The following is a 9745-nucleotide window of genomic DNA, read 5'->3' on the forward strand; positions in this document are numbered from 1 at the left end:
AATGGTGCAAGGAATGGTGAAGCTTCCTGGATCTTTCAGTTTTGGTGGTAACTTTTGTTGCAGAACCGCGCTGCATTCTTCCGTGAGAGCAACGGTTTCAAGGTCATCCAGTTTCACCTTCCTTGAAAGAATAGTCTTCATAAACTTTGCATAACTAGGCATTTGTTCCAGAGCCTCAGCGAAAGGTATATTGATGTGAAGTTTCTTGAACACCTCCAGAAACTTCCCGAACTGTCTATCCAGCTTTTGTTGCTGCAATCTCTTAGGAAAAGGTGGTGGAGGATAGAGTTGTTTCTCCCCTGTATTAGCCTCAGGCAGAGTGTGTTCAACAGTAGTCTTTTTTGGTTCCGCCACTTTCTCCTTTTGCTTAGATTCTTCATCTCTAACTTCAGCTTCGACTTCTTTTGCCTTTTCAGCATCAGCTACTTTTCCAGACCTTAAGGTGATAGCCTTGACTTGCTCTTTAGCTTCCTTCCTGCCTGGTACTTCCGTGTCACTGGGAAGAGTGCCAGGTTGACGATTGAGCACTGCATTGGCTAATTGACCGATTTGATTTTCCAAGGTCTTGATAGAAACCGCCTGACTCTTGCACAACAGCTTAAGTTCCTCAAAATCAGCACTAGTAGGTGCAGCTGCACTTCCCTGTTGAGGATATGATTGCCTTGTAGCATACTGCTGTGGTTGCTGGAATCCAGGTGGGTTAAACTGTTTACTTACTCCTTGCTGATATATTGGCTGAATAGCATTCTGATTATTCCCCCAGCTGAAATTTGGATGATTTCTGTTATTAGGATGATAGGTCGCTGGCACAGGCTGCTATTGTCGCTGATAATTATTCACATACTGAACAGATTCGTTGACAAGAGAACATTGATCCGTAGCATGAGAACCTGCACAAAGCTCACAAACCATAGCTATTTGATTAACTCCATACGTAGCCAGAGAATCAACCTTCATTAATAGCGCTTGGAGCTGGGCTGCAATAGCGGTGGCTGCATCAACTTCCAGAATACCTGCGACCTTGCCTGACGTCATCCTCTGAGTTGGGTTTTGATGCTCATTTGCAGCCATTGTCTCTATAAGATTATACGCCTCAGTATAGCTTTTAGCCCATAAGGCTCCTCCAGCTGCTGCATCGAGCATGGGCCGAGATTGGGCCCCCAAACCATTATAAAAACCAGTGATTACCATCCAATCCGGCATTCCATGATGTGGACATTTTCTCAATATTTCCTTGTAGCGTTCCCAAGCCTCGCACATAGATTCTGTAGGTTGCTGCGCAAACTGAGTAAGAGCATTCCTCATAGCAGCAGTCTTTGCCATTGGATAAAACTTCACCAGAAACTTTTGCGCAAGATCTTGCCACGTAGTGATGGACCCAGCTGGTTCAGAATGTAACCAGTCTTTAGCCTTATCCCTCAGTGAGAATGGGAAAAGCCTCAACTTGATAGCCTAATCAGTCACGCCATTATACTTAAAAGTGCTGCAGATCTCGACAAAATTTCTTGTGTGCATGTTGGGGTCTTCAGTTGCCGCTCCTCCAAAAGAAACAGAATTCTGCACCATCTGAATAGTGCCCGGCTTGATTTCAAAGGTGTTAGCTTGAATAGCCGGATGAAGGATGCTTGACTGAATATCATCAATTTTAGGCCGAGAAAAATCCATAAGAGCTGGATCAGCTTGAACAATACGATCTCCCATGTTTACTGGTTCTTTCTGCTCAGCGCCTGAATCCGAATCCTCAAAATCTAACTTCTCCGGAATATCAAGAACTGCGTTTGTCTCCTCAGTTGTATCTAAAGTCATCTTGCGAGCACGAGAACGAGTTTGCATAAACGCTTGCTAAAGTACCTGAAACACAACCGACAAGAGTAAGTAACTACTACGTCCTAATCACTGAGTCCTAATGACCAATGATGGTAAGTACATAAACTAAACAAATACGCCAAGTCCCCGGCAGCGGCGCCAAAAACTTGTTAGGGCGAAAACATGCACTAATATTCACGCAAGTATACGCGTTCGCAAGTAATATAGAATACTTTCTAGTTCGTTCCCTCAGAGACTCAGACTAAGTTATTGTCTAATTAAACTCACTCACCAATGTATGATTACTTCTCAATGTTAAGATAACACTTAAAATTGTTGATTAAATATTAACTATAATTAACTACTTAATTAACCACTTAACTAACACTTCAAATTATCAATAATAAAACACTCATGAGATCACAACTTCATTATTACTTCCTTCTATAGCCATTGTTATTACCTTTAGCATGTGACAGTGATGATATTAATCGAATAACATGAAACTGATAAAAGCCAACTTTCATTGTACTAATACCATTCTACCAAACATCCATAATTAAGATAGAAGTTGAATAGTCATCAATTATGTTGAGTTCCTATGTGTCTACAGAAATTGACAACACAACGATTTAAGCACAAGTTATTCCTTTTGATTACATAGGGCAAATAAAACTGTTAGAGTTACCCACTAATCATGCACAACGTACATGAACCTATGCTAGCATGGCAAGTTCTAAATCTCAAGATCCACCGTCGCTTCACAAGAGATTAACACCCTATCTTATATGTTCGCGACGCACATAAGACGAATACGCACAACCAATACTAGATATCATGCAATCATCACACACTAAAGTATTAAACAATTAACTAAAGAATTCCATAATAAATCCGTTGAAACCCCATGATCACGATTAGCCCATATTAGAACTTATCGCCATCATGGGTTCATATGAAATCATGATAAACAAACACAAGAAAATAATAACTAAACTAATTATATTAAAACAGAGTATGTCACAAGAGTAAATAAGTCAAAGCAAGAAAACTAGCATCCAACGTTACAACGAAACAAGAATCACAAGAATATATGCTTCCTCTTCGTTGCGGTGTGCTAAATCGGTCTTCTTCCTTATCTCCTTCTCTTCTTGCGTAAAACACAATCTAAAACATAATCTCCTTCATATTCTCTATGAAAACGTCTCAAATCTACCTATATAATAGTCCCATAAAACTCAGATTACATAGAATTTGGAAGCCAAACAGAAGTAGAAGTCTAAAATAATTCAGCTTTTTCCCCGACCCTGCGCGGCCGCTCAGCATAGCTGCGCGGGCGCGCAGGTTGCTGCACGGCCGCTCAGCATTGCTGCGCGAGCGCGCAGGACCCTACTGGAAAAATTCCAGGTTTGCTCCGTTTCTTCGCCGTAATCTGCCCATTCCTTTCCTCTCGCAATGGTGAACACATGCCAAGGCTTATTCTTGATGATTCCTCCCCCGAAATGCAACTAATACCCTGAAATGCATAAACACTAGAAAAATGCATTAAATACACAAAATACTTGATTTTAAGACACCAATTTAAGCCATTTTAAGACGTTCTAAGTGGTATAAAATGCCACTTATCAGCAAGGCTTAGAGGATTCTTTGTAGAGTCCTTATTGGATCTGTTGTTGGGCTTGAGAACCATAGATTTCAGATTCTTGGAAGAAGTCTCTCCAACCTTATTCCTCCCTACTGGCTTGAGCTCCATAATAATTGATTCCACTTTTGTGCTATGCTTCACAGATTGTGATTGAGAAGTTGTAGAACCAAAAATTTGTTGCATCTTTTCATCAATCTTCTTCCTTTGCTCTTTGACTTGCAATTCAGCTGCTGCTATCTGGATTAGATCAATTCCATCAAGCTTTCCTTTGATTTGAATAGTTAGAGAAGTGGTGATGGCAGGAACTAGCACTTGAGATATTTGAACTGTTGTTGATGGCTTTCCTTCCCCTTTCCTTTTATTCTCCCCCTTTTTGTTATCATCAAGAGTAGGGGTCAAGCCTTATGCTTTTGCCAGCTGCATGAGTAGATTTGTTTGAGTTTGTTGATTCTGAAGAATGCTGACCATAGAGTCTTCAATGATCTGAACTCTGGTTTCCAATCTGGCCAGCCTCTTGTCAGCATCAGATTCTTTCCTCAGTCTCCCCAACAAATCTTGTATAGTACCATAAGGTATGACTGAATCCAACTTCTCAGCATTATAGGATTTCAGATCAGCAATGTCCTGCTTGAGTTCATCCACACTTAGATTCTGTTTGAATTGCTGCAACTGCAAGAGATGTAGAGAGTCCAAATGAGCTTGAAGAATTGCCTTGGTACCAGCATCTGTAGTCTCCTGAAGGGCCTTCTGAATTGTCATGACTTGTCTGACCAAAGTGACACCAAACTCTCCTGGTGTTGATGCTTTTGCCCATGCCCATTCAGGAAGATCTGGAACAGAACTTGGGTCTGCTACTCCCCCTAAGTTCATGCTCTCATCCAAAGAATCAGAGTCATCATCATTAGAATTTACTCCAAATTCTTCAGATGGCTCACCAGCTTGAGAAGGCAGCCTGTTAACAGCAGCTTTGTCTCTGAGAAGAGATTCTGAAGTGTGTACAATATTTAAAGTCTGTTCTGCCTCCACATTGCCCTGAGCAACCAATAATTGATAGGCTGAAATAGAATGAGTAAAAGTGTCAGCATCCAAGAAAATGTTATCAATTACAACTTTGTAATGTTGCTGAAATTGTCTTTCCTTTTCTGCATCATCCACTTTCATTGACTCACTAGCAATGGCTGGATCCACCCTTATAACTTCTGTACCTGCCTTTCTCTCATTTTCTCTATTTTCTTGCATCAGGGGCTCCCCCTGGCTCACACACACCCTCACACCCTCACCCTCACCTGCTAAGGTGGCACTCCTCTCACTTACTTTTGCCATGCTGGAAGAAATAGCATGCATATGGTGACTCTCAACCTCTCCTTTTGCCTGGGAGCAACCCAGCCTCTCACTCAAAAGATCACTCCCTTCCCTCAAACCTAAAAGTGATTGTACAGTAACCATATCCTCTACAGTTGGAATTGTTTCTGTTATGTGTGTAGAGACCATCAACGGATAGGGAGTATCCGTTGATGTGGAAACTGATGGTATCAACGGATAACTGCAGTTAAGCTTATCCGTTGAAGAACAACCACTTGTCAACGGATGAGAGATATCCATTGAAGAAGGAAAAGATGTAGATATAGAAAGTGACATAATTGTTGAATCTGTGTGAATTGATTTTAAGTGAGGTGACACAGATTCTTCAACTACATCTGAAAGAATTGGCTGATGATCCAACAAATCATCTAAAAGATGATGATCATCAGGTTTTGAGTGGGGCTCCTCCCTGAGTTTTAATGAGGGAGAATCAGGAATTGATTTGAATATCATATCCACATCCAGAGAGGGTGATGGAGAGTTTGATGATTGGTGTGTTTCTATTATGAGAGAATGGGGTTGTGACTCCACATTTGCTGGAATCACAACAAGCTGAATTTGAGAAGGCACAGATACAGGTGGATGTATTTGTGCTGTGTGTGCCCCTTGTGTGGAAACTAGGGTCTTGGCCTTCTTCTTCCTTGAAAAGGCTTTAATTGGTGAATGTGTGGTTTCAATATCCCTCCCTATTTTGGTCTGTGTCCCTGGTTGGGGACTATTTTCAATAGTTGCACCCTTTTGGGAGGATGCAACTAGGGATGTGTTTGACTCCTTTTGAACCACCACAGTCTTTTGAGAGACTGTGGCTTGGCTGGCTTGGGTACCACTCACCTCTCCCACCTTATCCTGGGGGGTTTCTTGATGTTCACCCCTCCCCTCACCACTCACACCCTGTTCACTCCCTTCAGGGTTTATGGTAGTTGTTACAACTGCTGTCTTTTGAGAAACAATAGAGGTAGTTTTCTTTGACTTGAGTTTTGAAACTTTAGTTTTGATGGCTTTGGTAGGGACCTGTTTGGACAAAGACACAGATTCCATTGCCACACTGGAAGACAAAGAAACAATGGGGTTGGAAATAGTAGGAGTTATAGAAGTGTTTACCTCACTTACCTGTGGTGCATTTATGATTGGCAAATATACCAATGGCACCTGGCTGTTGAGGTTCATTCTCAAAAGGTCTGCAAGGACCCTTTTCTCTTGTGCCCAGCATTTGAGTTTATTATTCTCATTTGATATAACCAATCCTTCAGCAACATGGTTAGCCAATAGTATAAAGAATCTAGCATAGTAGATGTTATGTGGTCTATTAGCTTTGTTACCTAATCTGGAACCTAATTCTAGCATGACACAGTTGCTAAAATTAAAGTACCTATCAGAAACTAGCATATAAAGCATATTAACAAGAGATGAAGTTATGGCATCAAAATTGCTAATCTTCCCAGAGAAAACCTTAATAAAGGCATCTCCAAGAAAACTCCATTCTTTCCTAAGCCCTTTCCTTCTAATACTACCTAAACTAGCAGAATCAAAAGCATAGCCTATGGAATCTAACATAGCAGATACATCTTTATCAGTGTGTGGTGTCATGGCATTATTCCCAGGCAACTTAAAGCAAGACTGTATATCATCACAGTTAATGCAATAATCCTTACCTTTGAGAGAGAAGGCAATAGTCATATCTGTGGAGTTGAACTCTGCAGTTGTCCAAATCTCCTCAATCACCTCACAGTAGATGGTTGGGGCTTCCAGCATTGCATAGCTTAGTTTGCAGTCTTTGATGAAGTCCATCATCTTGTGATAATCAGAATGGGCTTCATTCTTTTCAACCAAGACTACGAAATTATTCTTTTTATAAACAAATCCTGTTTGAGACATAATTTTGACTACTGGTGCCATTGTTGTGAGTAGAGGTTGCAGAGAAAAACTTGAGAATTTTGGGAGAGAAGGAGAATAAAAATTGCAAGAAAGCGTAAAGTGAAAATTAGAATTCAATGGGCTTTTATACTTTCTTGAATTAAAACGTAAAATAAAATGATTAAATGATACTTTCAAGCAAATTACAGCTATTTAAGAATAAAGAAAACTGTAGAAATTCTGAAAACTTCCTTTAATGCAAATATATACAATAGTGTATATTTGTATCAACGGTTAAGTAAAAGAATCAACGGCTGTGACTCACTTAAAGTAACTGATGTGACACTTCAACGGATAAGGTAAATAGTTATCCGTTGATGATCAACACCATTTTATCCGTTGAGGGATAAAATTACCAGAAATGTATTTGTCTTTCAACGGATAATGATCATCCGTTGATAGAACAATTTTGGCTTTCAACGGATAGGGAATATCCGTTGATAGAATAAGTTTTACTAAAAGCCAACTTTGTTCTTGCAGCAAATTCATTTCAGGCTTTAAGACAGATTATATAGAGGACATAAATTTATGAATAATTAAGCATACCTAGCTCACTTACTAATCTTGTGAATGATGATTCATCAAGTGGCTTGGTAAATATGTCTGCAATCTACTTTTCACTTGGAATAAAATGTAGTTCCACTGTACCTTTCATCACATGTTCCCTAATGAAATGGTACTTGATGTCAATGTGCTTGGTTCTTGAGTGCTACACTGGATTTTCAGTAATGGCAATGGCACTTGTGTTGTCACAGAATATAGGAATTTTGTCAACAGTCAAACCATAGTCAAATAGTTGATTCCTCATCCATAGTATCTGTGCACAACAACTACCAGCAGCAATGTACTCAGCTTCAGCTGTTGATGTAGAAACAGAATTTTGCTTCTTGCTGAACCATGACACAAGCTTGTTCCCTAGAAATTGACAGGTGCCAGTTGTGCTTTTCCTGTCTATTTTACAGCCTGTATAATCTGCATCTGAGTAGCCAATTAGATCAAAACCAGACTCTCTAGGGTACCAAATTCCTAGATTTGGAGTCCCTTTGAGATATCTGAAGATTCTTTTAATAGCCACTAAGTGAGATTCTTTAGGGTCAGCTTGAAATCTAGCACAAAGACATGTAGAAAACATTATATCAGGTCTACTAGCAGTTAAATATAAAAGTGAGCCAACCATGCCTCTATAACTTGAAATATCCACAGACTTTTCAGCCTTGTTTAATTCAAGCTTGGTGGCAGTGGCCATGGGAGTTTTTGTAGATGAACAATCCATTAAGTCAAACTTCTTTAAAAGATCATAAATGTATTTAATTTGACTAATGAAAATTCCACCACCAACTTGTTTAACTTGTAAACCAAGAAAATAAGTTAGCTCTCCCATCATGCTCATTTCATATTTACTTTGCATTAACTTAGCAAACTTTTTACAAAGCTTATCATCTGTAGATCCAAATATAATATCATCTACATAAATTTGAACAAGTATTTTTAGAGCCATTAACATTTCTAAAGAAGAGAGTTTTGTCAACAGTACCTCTTGTGAAGTGATTATCTAGAAGGAATTTTGACAAGTCTCATACCAGGCTCTAGGTGCTTGCTTTAGTCCATAGAGTGCTTTCAACAGATAATACACATAGTCTGGAAAGTTTGGATCTTCAAATCCTGGAGGTTGGCTTACATAAACTTCTTCCTCCAATTCCTAATTTAGAAATGCACTCTTGACATTCATTTGATAGACTTTGAAATTGGCATGGGCTGCATAGGCTAGAAAGATTCTGATGGCCTCAAGTCTAGCAACTGGAGCAAATGTTTCATCAAAATCTATTCCTTCTTGTTGAGAATAGCCTTTAGCAACCAATCTGGCTTTATTCCTTATGACAATGCCATTTTCATCCATCTTGTTTCTGAATACCCATTTTGTGTCAATAGAACTCTTGTTCTTTGGCTTGGGTACCAGCTTCCATACTTTGTTCCTCTCAAATTGGTTTAGCTCATCTTGCATTGCTAAAATCCAATCTGGATCCAATAGAGCTTCTTCCACTCTCTTAGGTTCCTCCTGTGATAGAAAGCTACTATACAGACATTCATCTTGAGTAGCCCTTCTAGTTTGCACTTTAGATGTAGCATCACCAATGATCAGTTCAAAAGGGTGATTCTTGGTCCATTTCCTTTGAGGTGGTAGATTAGCTCTAGATGAGGTTGCCTCAGTATTGTCATGATGTGAGATAGAATATTGATTGGTTGAAACTCCCCCTGAGTTGCTGATCCTTTGAAAGGAATTGGGAGCTCTATCAACTGATGAAATGAATTGATTATTCGTTGACAGACTGTGATCAACGGATGCTTCATTATGAACTTCAACGGATGATGCACTTTGTCTTTCAACGGATGTTGCATTACTTCTTTCAACGGAAGGTGAATTATGACTTTCAACGGATGCATCATTCTGTGCATTATCCAAAGGCAGATTCTGAATTCTTCTTGAGATGCCTTCTTCATCATTCTCATCTTCACTATCATCACAATATATCTCAATGTTGTCAAATTTGAGTCCTTCATGATGTCCCTCATCTGTTAGTCCATCAATCTTTTTATCATCAAACACAACATGCACAGATTCCATGACAATGTTGGTTCTTAGATTGTAGATCCTATATGATTTTCCAGCAGAATAACCAACAAATATTCCTTCATCAGCCTTTGCATCAAACTTTCCTTTGTGATCAGATTGATTCCTTAAGATGTAACATTTGCAACCAAAGACATGCAGAAAGTTTAAAGTTGGTTTTCTTCTCTTGAATAATTGATAGGGAGTCATGCCTTTTGCCTGATTGATTAGAGAAATATTCTGAGTGTAACGTGCACAGTTTACAGCCTCAGCCCAAAAGTAAGTTGGGAGTTTTGACTCTTCAAGCATTGTCCTTGCAGCTTCAATTAGTGATCTGTTCTTCCTTTCCACCACACCATTTTGTTGTGGGGTCCTTGGAGCTGAGAACTCATGCATGATCCCATTTTCTT

General features: G+C 39.5%; 1 non-coding gene across 1 annotated transcript; it reads left to right on the plus strand.

Annotated features, from left to right (window-relative positions):
• Positions 1-1201: 1201 nt before the first annotated feature.
• Positions 1202-1308, plus strand: LOC141715459 (small nucleolar RNA R71). Its single transcript, XR_012572222.1, has one exon. It is a non-coding gene; the product is annotated as a small nucleolar RNA R71 (small nucleolar RNA).
• Positions 1309-9745: the final 8437 nt, after the last annotated feature.

This window comes from Apium graveolens, chromosome 3, assembly GCF_009905375.1.
Source record: "Apium graveolens cultivar Ventura chromosome 3, ASM990537v1, whole genome shotgun sequence".
NCBI lineage: Eukaryota > Viridiplantae > Streptophyta > Magnoliopsida > Apiales > Apiaceae > Apium > Apium graveolens.